At 37.1% G+C, this 17,693-nt stretch overlaps 1 protein-coding gene across 2 annotated transcripts in view; it reads left to right on the top strand.

Annotated features, from left to right (window-relative positions):
- The first annotated feature begins 288 nt into the window (after positions 1-288).
- Positions 289-17,693, top strand: part of chd6 (chromodomain helicase DNA binding protein 6) — a 254,759-nt gene continuing 237,354 nt past the window's right edge. For both annotated transcript variants that reach the window (XM_028812022.2, XM_028812021.2), the window contains exon 1: positions 289-402. The gene's annotated coding sequence lies outside the window, so the exon portion shown is untranslated. The remainder of the gene's footprint in view (positions 403-17,693) is intronic.

Below are 17,693 nucleotides of genomic sequence, written 5' to 3'. Positions count from 1 at the left end.
GTCGGACAGTGGGGTAATGGACAGGTGACCTGTCGCTCGCTCTTTGATCCCCTCGCACCCCACCCCAAGAGAACGGTGAGACCAGCGGTATTAACTGCGAATCGGCAGTCGCTTCGAGCGATGCCTACCGCCACTAGCAGCCAATCCCTGCGCAGCTCACATCCATGCAAATACACGCACAATGAAGAGCGCTCTCATCCAACGTGAGCACAGTCGCCCTGTGCGTGACAATATTCCAAGCCAATAGGCGAGACTCTAATTCGCTCTATAACGTTACTCGACCAATAGACAGCGGCGAAAGGCGGGGCTATGTGCAAGCTAGGCTGCTCTCGCAGGCTGCCTGGGCTAAACTTCACCAAATAATAGCTGTTTGTATTTTGGCTGCTGCAGTAGCCATTTTAGGTAAGTACTTATCTTAACTTTTAATTTTTATTGCGTGCATCCCCTGGCCTTTCTTGTCGGAGTGGCGCGTGTGTCCCCTGCTCCCGAACTCGCCGCATCCCGTGAATGAACTCGCTTCCTCTAAAGCCCTAAACAGCGCTCGGCGAATTGCACAGACTTTCCCCGGCTTCCCTTCATACGATTTCGTTCACACGGCTCGGGCTTTTCATCTCTTACAAACTGTCATGGCGTTTTTGTGCGCTTGTGAGTATGTCCGTGTCCTTGGGAATACGGATACTGTAAGGATGGAGAAGAGGGGTGTGTGGGTGCAGCTTGTAACGGTGGTTGTGGGTATAAGAGGCAGCTGCCCGGCTGTGAAGTTCGAGGGGGTGTCTTACACGTGCGGGGTTCGACTAGCCGAGAACCAAGAGGGGGCGGGGAGCCCCCTGCAGCGGCTAGCAGACTGTCACGACAATCACAGCAGCAATCATGACAATTAAAGGGGCCTTGGGTGAAGTTCTTGGAGAAATTCACACGTGTGGGGTCCGGCACGCCTGCGGATGGGAAAGGATGCGGGAAACATCCAAGTAGGATTACTGTAAGAAAAGAAGTAGTGATATAAATCGCGTGATCTTATTATTGTAATTGCATTTCTTAGCACATACAGTACAGTAAAGATAACATACATTTTAAATACCCTTTTTAACTTCTCCACAGTTTACATTTTTTGGATGTCCAGAGCACATTGTTTCAGTGACAGGTGTCCAGACCTGAGCAGAAGTTGCCATGCATTGTTCTTGCTTTGTCACTAGTCAACTGTTTGCCTCACTATGGATGCGTTTTTTCTATGCCGGTGTCATATATATATATATATATATATATATATATATATATATATACACACACATTAATTTAAATCATAAACACTTAAAAAGATTGTCTCCTCGTGAACACGTTACTTTCATCACTGCTGAATGGGCTGAATAGTTTTCGTTTCAAGTTGTCATATGATTTTTACGGTGGTTGCATTATACCTGTATTTTTGTTTTTGACGTGACTTGATCAAATTATCAATTCGGTATTTAATATGCATTTTTTTCCATTTACTCTTCATCCTTTTACTGTAAGCTTTGATAAAATTTCTGTCCTTCAAAATTTAAATAAAATTCCCACAGAATGCAGCTGAGTTCCCATTTCTGAATAATATCTTCATCCATATATTTCGGTTTATTGTGTGATTGTGTCTCAACCTTACAGAAGGCCTCAGCGTGCCAGTGGACCACCAGGATGGCAATAGCCACTATACGGTCTTGCAGGGAACCCACTTAAGAAAGGTATAATGCCATGTTTTCTCCATGTGCTCACCTCTGTATGGCAGTATATGAAGAAGAGGGTGATAGACTCTTCAGTGGGATGTTTTACCCTCCCAGTGGTGCCAGCTGGTCACCACATCAAAAGTAATACATAAAACCTCAAGGATTTTCATGTTAGGGTGATTTGTGACTCTGAATTAGCTTGGTTTGAGTAATTATTTTCATTTGTGCACCCTTTAGTAGAATGATAACACCTCTTGTTTCCTATTTTATGTTTAAGGCTACTGGGATAGTTACTCCCTCTTGGATAGAAAACCTGAAGGTTTGGATGGAACAGTATGAGTATTTAATAGGTTAAATGAACACAGACTGAGCACTAGTAGCTAGTTGATTCTTACAGTCCATTTTCGGGTAGGAACACACACACAATATCTAGCAGTTTTTCTTTTCAAGTGAATTTCATTTGATTTGTAATAAGTTCGAAACTAGTTAAAATTTATGAATGAAGCAGACTAGTTTGGATGTGAATCAGCATGTAGTAGCCATTAGTAATGCTCTCTATTTTAAATAATTTTGTGCTTTTGTCTCACAATTGTCAGTTAATGCTGGAGTTCGATGCAGTCAGTGTACTGTATGTTTTGTGATGATTTAAAGTAATACTTCTTCACTGCAGGGTCAGCCCCATGAAAGATTTAGAAGGGGAGCATGGGAAGTGGGAGTGCATACGTAATTGCAATGAAAATAAAACAGCGTTATTTTTGATACACAAAAATTATGCCCATGAGTGCATGTACATAGCAAACTAAAATAAAAGGTTCTACTGCATTGTGTGAAAGAAGATCACATCAGAGGTTGTATCTGTCAGACATGCATCTGTCAAACACACAGTGTGACACCTAAAAGTGCACAGCCTCATACTTGCAGTATACCCAGCACGTAGCACTCATTACTGTTTAAATGTGATTGAAGATTATAAAAGAAAAGAAAATTTAGCTGTAAAAAATACATGTATGGATAATCACTCAAGAATGATTCTTCTGTAGCTTAGTCTACCACTGCATGCAACTACCAAATCTACAAAAGTAATGCGTTAATGCTCTGTAGGCTTGGTGTCCAGCTATCTGAACAGTTCATAATAGATCAATTGAAACTGCACCAAGACTGTTGCATTTTACTACTAGGTTAAAATATGCATACACAAAAGCAGATGTAAAACATGTGTTCCCCACCTCATTGCATCAGTTGTTGTTTAATTTTTGTTTTCTTACATTTTAATACATTTAATTAAGTGATAAAGGATTATACATTTTTTGTTAATTTTTCCATTAAGACAACATTTTTAAGTACAACCCCAATTCCAAAAAAGTTGGGATGCTGTGTAAAATGTAAATAAGAACAGAATGCAATTATTTGCAAATCTCAGTACTAGGGTGTTGTACCGTGTTAGCCATTATGAATGTAGAGAAAAGCCAAGCAAAATGACACCTTTTATTGGCTAACTAAAAAGATTACAATATGCAAGCTTTCGAGGCAACTCAGGCCCCTTCTTCAGGCAAGATGTGCCTGAAGAAGGGGCCTGAGTTGCCTCGAAAGCTTGCATATTGTAATCTTTTTAGTTAGCCAATAAAAGGTGTCATTTTGCGTGGCTTTTCTCTGCAAATCTCATAAACCCATATTTTATTCACAATAGAACAGAGAAAATATTTCATATGTTGAAACTGAGACATTTTACTATTTAATGAAAAATATTAGCTCAGTTTGCATTTGATGGCAGCAACATGTATCAAAAAAAGTTAGAATTTGGGCAACAAAAAGCTGGACGAGTAAATGGTACTAAAAAGAAACAGTAGGAGGAACATTTTCCAACTAATTAGGTTAATTGGCAACAGGTCAGTAACATGGTTGGGTATAAAAAGAACATCTTGGAGTTGCAGAGTCTCTCAGAAGTAAAAATAGGCAGAAGTTCACCAGTCTGCAAAAAACTATTCTGAAATTGCTCCACAATTTGTAGACAATATTCCTTAATGTAAAATTGTGAAAACATTGAATATCTCATCATCTACAGTGCATAATATCATCAAAAGATTCTGAGAATCTGCACCGAAAATCAATATTGGATGCCCATGATCTTTGGGCCCTCAGGCAGCACGGCATTAAAAGCAGGAATGATTCTATCATGGAAATCACTGCAGAAATACTTTGAGAAATCATTGTCTGCGAACACAGTTTGCTGTGCCATCCGCAAATGCAAGTTAAACATCTGTCATGCAAAGAAGAAGCCAAATGCGAACATGATCCAGAAATGCCACTGTCTTCTCTGGGCCAAAGATCATTTCAAATGAACTGAGGTAAAAACTGTTCTGTGGTCATATAAATCAAAATTTTAAATTCTTTTTGGAAAACATGGATGCTGCATGTTTCGAACTAAAGAGGCAAGGGACCATCCAGCTTGTTATTAGTGCTCAGTTTAAAAGCCTGCATCTCTGATGGTATGGGGGTGCATTAGTGCCTTTGGAATTGACAGCTGGAAAAGGTATTATCAGTGCTATAAAGTATGTACAGGTTTTAGGGCAACATATGCTCCCATCCAGACAAAGTCTTTTTCACGGAAGGCCTTGCATATTTCAGCAAGGCAGTGCTAAACCGCATACTGCATCTATTACAACATCATGTCTTCATAGTAGGGGAGAGTCTGGGTGCTGAACTGGCCCACCTGGAGTCCAGACCTTTCACCAACTGAAAAAATTTGGCGCATCATGAAACTAGAAATATGACAAAGGTGACCCAGGACCATTGAGCAGCTAGAATCTTATATCAGACAAGAATGGGACAACAGTCCTCTCCCAAAGGTCCAGCAACTGGTCACCTCAGTTCCCAGATGTTTACGAAGTATTGTTGGAAGGAGAGGGGATGCTAAGCAGTGGTAAACATGGCCCTTTTTGAAACTTGTTGCTGACATCAAATTCCAAGTGACCTTATTCTTTTCTTAAAATGGTATTTTCCCAGTTTTAACATTTATATTTTTTATGTTCTATTATGAATAAAATATGGGTTTATGAGAGTTGAAATCCCAATGTTTTTGGAATTAGGGTTGTTCCAACTGTTCTGCAGGAGCAGAACTCATTATTAAATTGACACCCACTTGTATGTCTGTATTTATATTGTGTGTGTGTGTGTGTGTGTGTGTGTGTGTGTGCAGTGCGATTCATGTTTGTAAATGGTGAAGTAATTCTGATGAATAATTAAGAAAAATCCATAGTTTTGTTTTTAACCTTGTTAAATGAGAACTACATTTTTGTTTCCCTTTCACATATTGCTGGCGTCAAATATCATTCATTTTGCAATATGTTTCACATTGCTTTATAGTGTATTGTTTCACTCTTTACAGTATGTTTTTGCTTAATTTTTTTATTTACATTTTTGTTGTATTCTTGTTGTGAGCACAAATATGAATAATCAAGTCACTGCCGTGGTTCTAAGGGGCACAGTGGTCAGCACTTTATAACTCAGGGTAATTGAGTTTGAATGGTAGTGTGGTCTCTGTGCATCCAGAGTTTGCACATTCTCTCCAGATGTGTGCGAGTTCTTTCTCAGTATGTCTGAATGAATGACACCTTTAAATTTGAAAGGCTTGAGTGAGTATAGATATTTCAGTGAGTCTGGTCTGTGATAGAGCAGCAGGGATGATTCTTGAGTTTTTTATAATGCATCAGCTTCCAGTGACAAATTTCAAGTTGGTTTAATAAATGGGCGAATATTGCGAATATTGTGGATTGTTTCTTACGTTACTTAAACACAGATGAGAAATTCCAGTTTTTGATTTTGAGTATGTTTTAAACCTTTCCGGAAACATTTTAACTCTTTTCTACTTAAGACTTATTGAGTCTAGATTGATGGGTATAAATTGGAAATTTAAATCTACAGCACAGCATAGTGTGCAGAAAGTGAACAGGTATGAATATTTTCTGATTCCACTGGAAGTATAATTGTGTATTGAAATATGCATCATATGTGGTAAACTTTATAGTTGTGGCTAAGCGATTTGAAAGAGCCTGTGTAACTAGTCTATGCATTATTTTTATGATCCATCCATCCATCCATTATCCAACCCGCTATATACTAACACAGAGTCCGTGGTCTGCTGGAGCCAATCCCAGATATTTAATCAAATTAAAGTAAATATTTTTTATTTTTATTTAACTCGGAGGTTATCAAACTTAGTCCTGGAGAGCCAAGTGTGGCCACAGGTTTTTGTTCTAATCAACTTCTGTTTTTAATTGGACTCCTAGCCTAATTAAGTGAGCTGTTATTTCACAGTTTCTGTGTTTTGGAGTCAGCGTACAAATTACAAAACTTAAGTTTGGTCAATTTTTATTAAAATGTAATAGGCAGTTATATGAGAGTAATTTTTAACATTATTTTTATCCAGATTTTCATTCCGCTTTTTCAAGTGTTATGGTTATTTGCTTACATTATTAACCAATTAGTTGATCTGACGCTGAAGTAGTTGCATCCTTTCATGATTCTATGTTGTTTGCCTGGGTGTCTGCTCTGCTTGTTTTTGATTGTCATTATTAGGATTCAATGAAGGGAGCAAACTATATAGCAAAGGGGTAAAAATAATAGGAAACATGTAAAAAGAGTTAAGCATTTAAAGCTATAGCAAAAATAAGTTTTTCTAATTGTCTTATAAATGTAAAATTCATATAGTTGTGCTTTTGTAAATTAAGATTAAGAGAAGACAAAAAGACCAGCAAATTAAATGAGATTAAGTATTATCAATTATTTTCACTGATTATGAATCTGGTTGTAACAAAAACCTGCTGGCACACAGAATCCACAGGACTTGGATTGGAGACGACAGAACTAGCAAACAGAAAATAGATCCATTTAACAATTTTAAGTCACTAGCTGCATTACCTGTCTATGACTGGTTGAAATTTAAGTAATCCACAAAAACCTTAGAGTTAATATGTACAGTGCACCTGTGATGTACAGTATATGTCTGTTATGTGCCATTTGTTATGGGATTCGTGAAAGCAGTGTTAATGTTTGTGGTCTGCCGTCTATTAGAATGACTTAGACATAGCAACCAAACAGACACTTACTTTTATTACTTTTATTAAGGTGGATTATTAGATCAAAAATCTTTCCGTTCATTATGTGCTAGTGTGAAGGGGAAATGCACTTGTAGGATATTGGTGCAGTCTTCATATGAATATGATTGTGTTGAATGAATAATCTGTGATTTTTGTTTTTCATTTCCTTATTCTGTCATCTTGGAACCCAACAGACCTTAATATGTGACTTGGCAGTGTTAGGCATGCTCACTTCTGTGTTTTGAGACCTGTATCTGCTGCTCATAATCCTGAGGCAGAAGTTGGAGTCTGAAGGTTGTACTCTCCTCTGGCATACATCTGCACATCACTTTGCTTTGTTCTTATGTCATCATCTTTTGCTGCTGGCATGTGCTCTTTACAACACACTTAAGGGGCTAAATGTTTCATCGGCATTGAAGGCTCCCAACTGGGTTTGACCCAGTGCCCATCTTACAGCTTATGTACTTGCTTAATTTAAGTTATACAGGTCTTGTAAGATTTTTTTTATTTATTTTTTGGGAGTGGGATCTGTTGGGTTTTGATTTTTTTTATTTTTTGCATTAACTTCATAGGCACAGGTGCTTTGCAATTTTAGTTTTCAGGCAGAATACTTACTCTTGCAAACAAATATGTTTGATTAGTAGGATGGAAATAAGTATTTAATTGGGATATAATTGTCTGAACTTGGTTAATATTTCTACATTACTTGCTTGTGCACTTCACATTTGTTAGTTTATTTGAGGTAGAACTTAAATATACTGAAGTGAAAATTAAAAACTTCTTTCTGTAAAGCAAAAAAATAGATTTTTATTAAATATTTTATGCACAGATTGCATGACATAATCATGACATCATCTTTATGCAATTGATCAGGTGGTTAGCGTTTGGTAAGGAGAAGAAAGCACTAGGGGCCTTATGTATAAACGGTGCGTAAGCACAAAAATGTTCCGTACGCTTATTTTCATGCTCACATTGTGATGTATAAAAACTAAGCATGGCATAAAGATTTGCACATTCTCATGCCAGCTTAAACCATTGCATACGCAAGTTTTCGGCTTGGTTTTGCAAACTGGCGGCACACAGCGTCAAAGCAGTGCTACTGTTCCTGTTTGGTTTGCCTTTATTTTTTAGATTCATATCCCTGACGTGGCTTTATCAAATACACTGAAAATAACCTCATATCATTTTTAAATTTAAGGCATCTGATTATAATCAACCTGTAACAATATAATGGTCCACGGAATTGCCAGACTATTCCAAATATTATAGCTGCTTTAACATTGTTACTCTCAGTGCACCTGACTCAGAGTATTTTAACCCACTGTATCTGAGTGTGGAATGTGGTCGAAATTTAACATCTTATTAAGGAGACATCCTCTAACAGGACAATTCAGTTATCAGGCAGGAGAAAAGCTGTTCATTGTATGTATCTTTTAATTACTCCTCAGCAAAATGCCTTGGAGCTAGCATTCTTCAAAACAGTCTGTTACAGCATGGTCAGAATAGTTAGAGAAACAAAGAATAGAAGTTAATTTTATAAACTGTTGAATTTACATAGTGTCAATCAATGCATACATTTTACTCTGGTTGGTTCACTGGTTTACACCCAAAGGATTTATATAAAATAAAAGTCTATTATATTCTGGTTAGTGCTGGGCGGTATACCGGTTCATACCGAAAACCGTTTTTTATTGTTATTACGATATGGATTTTTCTTATACCGCAACACCGGTTTAAATTGCCTAAACGACGTTCGGAACGTGGCGCAGTGGGAAACTGTTCAAGTGGGGACCTTTTTCACTGCTACACTGCTAAACACAGATTTTTTGCTCAGGGGCTCTTTTTCACTGCTACACTGCTAAATAGGTAGTGGTAGTGTAGTTATTGCGCAGTGAAAACGGACAGAGAACATTCCGAAACTGAAGCTGTAGCTGACGGTAAAGTTGAACATGATGACACAGAAGAACTTTTGCCGAAAAAAAGGAGTCACGTCCGTTGCCTGGAGATACTTTGGTTTTAAAAGGTCGGATGTGGACCATTATGTTCAAATATGTAAATACTGTTTCTATACTACTAGATAATACTGCAAGCCAAGTTGTACTTGTTTTATTTGTTTTCAATACAGTGATCCCTCGCTATATCGCGCTTCGCCTTTCGCGGCTTCACTCCATCGCGAATTTTATATGTAAGCATATTTAAATATATATCGCAGATTTTTTGCTGGTTCGCGGATTTCTGCGGACAGTGGGTCTTTTAATTTCTGGTACATGCTTCCTCAGTTGGTTTGCCCAGTTGATTTCATACAAGGGACGCTATTGGCAGATGGCTGAGAAGCTAGATTGCTTACTCTTCTCTCTCTCTTGCGCTGACTTTCTCTGATCCTGACGTATGGGGATTGAGCAGGGGGGCTGTTCGCACACCTAGACGATACGGACGCTCGTCTAAAAATGCTGAAAGATTGTCTTCACGTTGCTATCTTTTGTGCAGCTGCTTCCTGAAACGACATGCTGCACGGTGCTTTGCATACTTAAAAGCTCGAAGGGCACGTATTGATTTTTGACTGAAAAACAAACTCTCTCTCTCTCTCTCTCTCTCTCTCTCTCTCTCTCTCTCTCTCTCTCTCTCCATCTCTCTCTCTCTCTCTCTCCATCTCTCTCTCTCTCTCTCTCTCTCTCTCTCTCTCTCTCTCTCTCTCTCTCTCTCTCTCTCTCTCTCTCCCTGCTCCTGACGGAGGGGGTGTGAGCTGCCGTCTTCAACAGCTTTGTGCCGCGGTGCTTCGCATACTTAAAAGCCAAACAGCCCTATTGATTTGTTTGCTAGAGATTGTTTTTTCTATCTATGTGACAGTCTGTGCTCCTGACGCGCACTCCTTTGAAGAGGAAGATATGTTTGCATTCTTTTAATTGTGAGACAGAACTGTCATCTCTGTCTTGTCATGGAGCACAGTTTAAACTTTTGAAAAAGAGACAAATGTTTGTTTGCAGTGTTTGAATAACGTTCCTGTCTCTCTACAACCTCCTGTGTTTCTGCGCAAATCTGTGACCCAAGCATGACAATATAAAAATAACCATATAAACATATGGTTTCTACTTCGTGGATTTTCTTATTTCGCGGGTGGCTCTGGAACGCAACCCCCGCGATGGAGGAGGGATTACTGTACAGTGTAATGTACCTGGGTACTGTGTAAAAGTGTGACGACATGTTGACTTTATTCTCGACATTTCTACTTTATTCTCGCCTTTTATGTCAAGATTAAAGTCGACATGTTGACATTATTCTCGTAATTTGTCATTAAAGTAGAACATCATAAACTAAACTTCATCGTAAAATGAATATTCAATTTACTAGATTTTCTCAAACCCCGTCATAAGTTATATAGCACATTAAATGCTTTGTATTAAGTGTTCCCCGAGCTTCTTAAACTGACTTCCTCTGCACTAAGAGGAGTCGTCGGCAGCGATCGCCGCACAGAATACATTCACTTCCTGATATTCCTGCCCTCTGAACATTTAGAATGCTCAGATAAATACTTGATATAATTTTAATGGTGAAAAGCATTAAAGCATGTATTAATCATGTGGGGGCACAGTGGCGTGGAGGTTGCACTGCTGCCTCACAGCAAGGGTGTCTCGGGTGTACCCTGCCTTGCATTTGCATGTTTTTCTGGTGGGTTTACTCGGCGTGCTTCAGTTTCCTTTCAGAGTCATGTAGGATGTGGGGTTTTGTTATGCTATATTGACCCTGCTAGTGTATGTTTTGCTTGTATTTACCCTGCGATGTGCTGGCGACTCATTCAGGGATGGGCGCAACCCTGAATGGATGGCATAATTAAACATGTATAACGAAGATATTTTTAAAGTTCTGAACACTCCGTGGGCTAAGTTTATAACTAGTTTTAATTTCACAAAGACGTTTATCGTGTGGTGATTGGTTATGTGGAGAAAGAAAAAGGAAGGATAGGAACTGGGGTTTTGGTACGTCAGATAGAGACAGCACGCGTGCAATAAAGAAAGCCAGCTCAGAAGAACATGCATTGAATTATATGTTCGTGTCTCCGACCACCAGATCACAAACCCAACATTTACACAATATTTAAGTTAAACCTGTGCGATACCCATTCATACATCCAGTTTTTTGGAGCCTCGTCACACCTGCCATAAAGTTCTTTATACTGAACATACACCTGTTGACCCCTTACTGCGAGGGAGCAGCACTACCGCCACACTACCGTGCATGTTTAACACCTGCTTTAATGCATTTCATCATGAAAATGATATCAAGAAGTATTTATCTTAGCATTCTAAATTTTCAGAGAGCAGGAATATCATGAAGTGAATGGATTCTGTGCGGTGATCGCTGTCTCCTCTTAGTGCGGAGGAAGTCAGTTTAAGAAGTGTAGTGATTAACAACTGGGTCGGGGAACACTTAACACAAAACATTTAATGTGCTGCATTAACTTATGACGGGGTTTGACAAAATCTAGTAAATTAAACATTGATTTTAGGAAGAAGTTTAGTTTACGACATTCTACTTTATTCTCATAATTCACTTCATAATTAAAGTGGAAATGTCTACTTCAATCTCTACATAAACGGCGAGAATAAAGTGGAAATGTTGACTTTATTCTCGACATATAGTTTGTTTTTTTCTTCCCTGTGTCTGTATTTTTTTTTCTTCACCGTGGCCCTAATACGATTCCGTAGGGCTATACCACAAATAGCATTATCAATGCAAGTTGCAGTTTTATTATTTATGCATATAGCTTAGCTTGACGCAAGGTCCATATTAATACAGTTTGCCTAAATGATGGTTCAGTTGGTAAAGATGTCATCACCAAGTTGCACTTGTTTTATTTTATTTTAATTTGGTGAATACTGTGTAATGCACCTGGGCTTGAAGCCTTGAAGTAATAGTGCAACTATCAGTAATAATACTATTATTTATTTTATTGTTATGATTTATTAGTTTAAATATTATGCAGTTTAATAATGATAAAGTTGTTTAAAAAGTCACTTTAATGTGTCAGTGGACAGAGATTGTTAACATTAACAGAAAGTGTAGTTGGTTTAGAAAAAATATTTACTCTTTTTTTCCTTTTTCTAAGACATGTTCAGTGCAATACAACTTTTGACAAGCACTTCTCTTTGGATGGTTGAAAATATGTTGTCAAAATTATAGTTTAAGTTGTTTGCAAAATTTGTTCAATAAAAAGGTTCTATATTTTGACTGCATCTGTCATGCAATGTGATTCCTTCTCTTCATTAGTGCCACCCCCTTGAAAACTATCACTTTATGGGGCCATGCAAACCTGTATTAATACTTGTGTGCACATTAAAAATGTTTTTTTTGTACAATATACAATGCTCTTGACAGTGGAATAGGTTATTCTTAACCACATTTTCCACTGCAATTACTGGATAACATCCACTCATGCATTGGAAAAAAATACTGTTGAATAACGTGAAACTGGGATAATTTAGAAAAATATCATGATAAAGAATTATGGTCATACTGCCCACCCCTAATTCTGGTTCTTCTTATACCTTTGACTTGTGCCACCACCCTTGAAATTTCTGTGCATATAGCAACTATCCATTCTCATTTATAGGACATCTTGGGATTTCTTAGTCATCCTTCAGTACATTTTGTGTATTACATCAACCTTTCTTATGGCACAGTCTTTATTTACTTGACCATCTGAGCATTTTTCCTAAACCAGTTCTTTTATTTAAGTGTACATTTTGTTGTTCACTTGACCTTTATCTGTTTTTTGACATTTATTAACCCTTTTATGTTATTTCTTAAACATAAATGCTATGTTATCCTAAAATTATTCTTCCACATTCCCCCCCTTTGGGACTTCATAAAGTCCCACTAAAACTGTAAGGAATAATTTCTTATTGTAACCCTATTCCTAATCTGTATAAAACACATATACAGTGAAACCTCGGTTCACGAACGCCTCGGTACACGTACAACTCGGTTTTCGACCAAAAAGTTTGCCAAACTTTTGCCTCGGTTCACGACTACACACTTGGTATACGAACAAGCCAGTGTCCCTTTTGGTTTGTGCGCGCTGATGATTTCCGCACGTATTGCATTGTTATCGGTCAGACGTGAACTGCTGCAATGTGAGAGAGAGAGAGAGCAGGCAGGCTCGTGTGCTGATGAGAGAGAGAGAGAGAGCGTGCGTGCGTGCTGCTGAGAGTAAGCCTGTACGTGCAGCTGAGCAGGAAGCCTGGGTGTTTGTCAGTGTTATTCAATGTTTTTACATTAGTTTACTATTACACTGTGCATTCTATGGTGCAATTAACTATATTTGTGCATAAAAATATTTTAAAAAATATATTTACATACAGTTCGTACGGTCTGGAATGGATTAATTGTATTTACATACAATCCTATGGGGGAAATTGCTTCGGTTCACGACCAATTCGGTTTATGACCAGAGGTTTGAAACGAATTATGGTCGTGAACTGAGGTTCCACTGTATACTAAATATGTCCCCCTTAGAGGCTAAAAGGAAGTAAAAGATTCCTGGCTAGTTGCATTTGGGGAATGACAGAAATCATTGCAAATCACTAATATTTAAAGATAAATCACATAAATCAATAATAGCTAATAAAATCAATAATGGTGAACATAGAAAATTAAGTCAAATAATAGCATGTATCAAAGTTCTTTTTTTTCCAGAGTATACTGGCATTACATGCTTTCCCCTATAAATCTCAGATTTGTGTCCCATAATCTAATAACTTCCATGTAGATTAAAACATTGTCAACAACTATTGAATTTCCTTCTAATTCAACAAACATTAGCTGTCTTAGTTCACAGAAGTGTACCTAGTTCTATATTTTTCATCAATAGTCAGGTCATTTAATATTATTGTTGGTGGTGACATAGACAATACAAGTATTTACTTTGGAAGTTTTAAAGTCCCTAGTTTATTTTGCCAATGATGTGTACAACAATAATAATAAATAATAATAATAATAATAATAATTCAATAACCAGAGATATAATCCTTATACAAACAGCCATGCTCACATCCACAAAGTTGCCCCTAATTACATCCAGCTGTGGTCTTAAATTAGGTGATCACCTTTGCTGCATGATGACAGCTATCTTGCTGAAAGCAGGTGTCAGTCCTCCCTTCAGAAGATATCAGCACTCTTCTCATTAATGTAAGCCACTGGCTCATGTCAGGGTCACATTAAAATTGCAAGGGTTGTACCCAAGTTTCTTATTGATGTTAAACTCTTCTGCCACCAGCTCACATCCTTGGTTTGTATTTGGGCTTTCCACTTTCATATACTCCACATTCACCATTCCATGCACAAGACACTCCATCTCTGTTGTGCCAAATTATTACTTTGTTTAGCTATCTTCTATATTACTTGGGCATAAGTAGCCATAATATTAATTATTTGTCCTGTATTGCCACCAACTGTTTCTGTCTATATGGCCTTAACTACCCCAGTTCTTAAAAACCACTGTTAGCACTGTCCCACAAACTTCATTTCCTTTATACCGTGTTCTACAATCTTTAAAGGTTTGTACTATACCTGTATTTAATATAGCATGTTTAAACCTTAAAACCCAATGTCATACAATTTGCGTCTAAATGTTGTATCTAATCCTAATGCAAAATTACTAACACATTTGTTACATTCTTTTGTATCATTTACTAAAACAATAGTCAAACAAATGGTACATTTTGCTTGCTTCAAGTCTTCTAGTTTAAACTATATATTCACCTGTCCCATTATGTTAACTCTATATTATCAATCCTGTTATTAAAGTCAATAACCAAGAAAGCTTAAAATTGTACTGACTATTAACTGGTTATGCTGCAAGTGCTAATAATCATGTGTTAAATCCCAATTAACAGTCCAAATTACATGCAAACATTAAAAGTATTTTTTTTCCACCAAGAATCAATAGACTTACTAAAAAGGGCTATCCAAAATTATTTACTCTTACAAATTGCTTTTACTCTAAGTGCCAACCAAGTTATCCTAATCACATTTTCTAAGCTTGTTCAATTATATTGTCCCAATTGCTATACAGGTTAAACCCAAAATGATTTAAATTTATAGTAATTGTGCAGTAATTCCATTAATAAAACAATAGTTACAAATATTCAATAAATACATGTTGCTTATGAAAGAGTTAATTAGCCTTGCTGTGCTTGTAGATAATTAACTTTCCCTCCTATACCTTCTGTAACTCCGTAGTTCAAATCCTGAATTTTCCTCGAAAGATGTTGCTGCAGAAAAATTGAGATTAGGTTATGGTTCCGACTCCTAGGGCAGGAAGAATTCAAGTACTTGGTCAACAACTGCCATACAATTGCAAATGAGTGGACAAATTGTAAGGCATATCAAGGACAGTTAAAAAGGGCTCCTGCAAAGAACATAGAACCCTGCATAGTAAAAATGTGAATCAGGTCTTGAGGTCCAATATCCCAAAGCAAAGGGTATCAATATCTGGAAGTCTTGATCTAATGAATGATGCTCTGGTCTGGATGCCATGCAGGCTATCCTCAGTGATTCTGGCCCCATGATGATTGTTCAGCATCAGTGGTCACCTACACAGTTGAGTAGTTAGCAGCAGGAACCCATGATCCCTTGGACTAGAATTTGAGTACGTTGTCCGTAGTCAGTTGGTCATTGGCCTGGTCCATGGCTTGATCCCCTCTCTGTTATGGCTTGTTTCCCCTTGGAGTCGGATGATTTGTTTGTCTGCAGACCTTTGACACAGCTCAGTCTCCAGGTTCAAATTCAAGTGCTGCCATAAACATTGTCCTAGGATAAACCGCTTTTACCTGCTGGTGCAAAGACTTAAATGTTTTGTTCCATATTAGTCAGTATTGCAATACTTCCGTCTGTAATTTTTAAAAGTGACTTAATGGATCCCAAAAATTGAGTGTCACGTGAGATATTAGGCATATATTGTTGGGGGTACCCCTTATTAAAAATAACACTATTGGTAAAACAGATGGTTATTTTATCTAGTCTCTGCTCATCTTTTGGTCAATTTGTTTTTAATAGCCAAAAATAAATTCTTTAGGTGGCAAGTACAATACATAAGATTTCATTCATTGTATCCATTATGTTCCAAAATAGATACCTCAATACAAAAAATTCCTCTATAGTTGTGTCTAGTTGGGCCATTGTTGTGGACTCTACTCAATTAAAAGTATATTCATCATCACAAGTAAATCGCCACAATGTAAAGCCAATCTTAATATATCTACATACCAAAGGAAAAACATTTAATTGTCTCAAAATAGTCAAACTATTGGCACATAACATACTTTGCTGTTATGAAAATAACTTTGGAAACTAAATATGTCAACCTTTCCCCCCCTTAGAGGGAATGTGGAGCAAGAGGGTATCGGTCAGTGAAAACTTCTGAATCCAGTCCCGTTAATTATTACAACTTGGCAAGAGCCAAATGTTGTAGTTCTCCTATAGAGAACAGAAATATGTCCAGGAGTGGCAAACCAAACCAAAGAAAAGAGAAAATAGAGTGGTATGGAGGGTATTAGTTAAAGAGTCGTGCTCTGTGAAGGTTACTGTAGACAATTTTAAAGTATTTACTTTCCTTTCTTATTCCAGTCTTGAACTGGAGCCTAGACAGGCATTCTCGATCCCCTTTTCATAATGAATGTAATATAATACCAGTGTCCTGCAGAAAACATTTTTCAGTCAGCATAGCAAGCAGAAGTTAAAGATGAAATCCACAGTCTGGACTGGTAAATTCATAATTATTTCTGGTAATGAGATATTAATACACTAAAACAGTTAAGTTCTACATCCCCTTTCCCAAATTCGTCTAATTACAGAATACTTTTCAATTATGTACAGTCTTGGGATTTACATTATTTGGAAAATAAATTCTCATTTCACTTCATTTAAGGCTAACAGGTTATTTTGAAAAGTTACAATTATTGTAAAATACATCTATTATTACCTCTCAACTTTTAATTTTAAAGCTAAACAGTTTCTATATTCATATCCCAGCTATTTTTTATTAAGCTAATATAGTACGAATTAAATTGACACATTTCTACTTATGGCTTTAGAATTTAACAAGTGTCCAGAATGTTTTATTAGAGCATCAAATTATAGAAAATTAAGCTAAACCACCTATCAGCTATGTAGTCGTTCAAACAATAACATTCTATTTCACACTTAAGATATTCAAATTACTTGTGAACAAGGAGTGATGGGAAAAGAAATCAACATCTCACACTATATGAAATGTCTTATAATAGAAAAAGCTAAAATCTTACTTTTTATTTAAAAATGCTCTCATGGTGGTTAGTCCATCACACCATTGCATACTGTGCTTTAAAAAAATATTTTGATATGTAAAATTTAGCTATGCTTAATATTGATTTCTCTTACCCATAACCTCCTGTTAAGGCTAGTTGTTTATGTACGCTTTTTCATTGATGTCATCCCGAGATGCTTCTTGCGGCTTCTCAAGAGTGAGCTGCAGAAAAAACACAGTTTGCCCTTTTTGTTAGTTAACCTCCCTTTTGTACAGCATATCTTAGTATAGAACACTACCTAGACTGAAAGCCAGTGCTTATCACCAGTTTTCTTGCTATCCTTGAGAATGTTTTTTTTTGTTTTACTTTAATATAAAAATTACTAAAAGAACTTTCTTATACAGTAATCCCTCACTTATCGCGGGAGATAGGTTCCAAGGCCGACCGCGATAACTGAATTTCCGCGAAGTAGGGACACCATATTTATTTAATTATTTAACGTGTATTTGGACGTTTTTAAACCCTCCCTGTATTGTTTACAACCCACCCTTTACTCTATTAATAACAGGGACAACTGCTAAGCAATATGAAATCGGTAGATAAGTTTACACTTACTG

This window comes from Erpetoichthys calabaricus, chromosome 10 (genome assembly GCF_900747795.2).
Source record: "Erpetoichthys calabaricus chromosome 10, fErpCal1.3, whole genome shotgun sequence".
Lineage (NCBI taxonomy): Eukaryota > Metazoa > Chordata > Cladistia > Polypteriformes > Polypteridae > Erpetoichthys > Erpetoichthys calabaricus.
The sequence above is the reverse complement of the archived record's forward strand: the minus strand, read 5'-3'. Positions and strand labels throughout refer to the sequence as shown.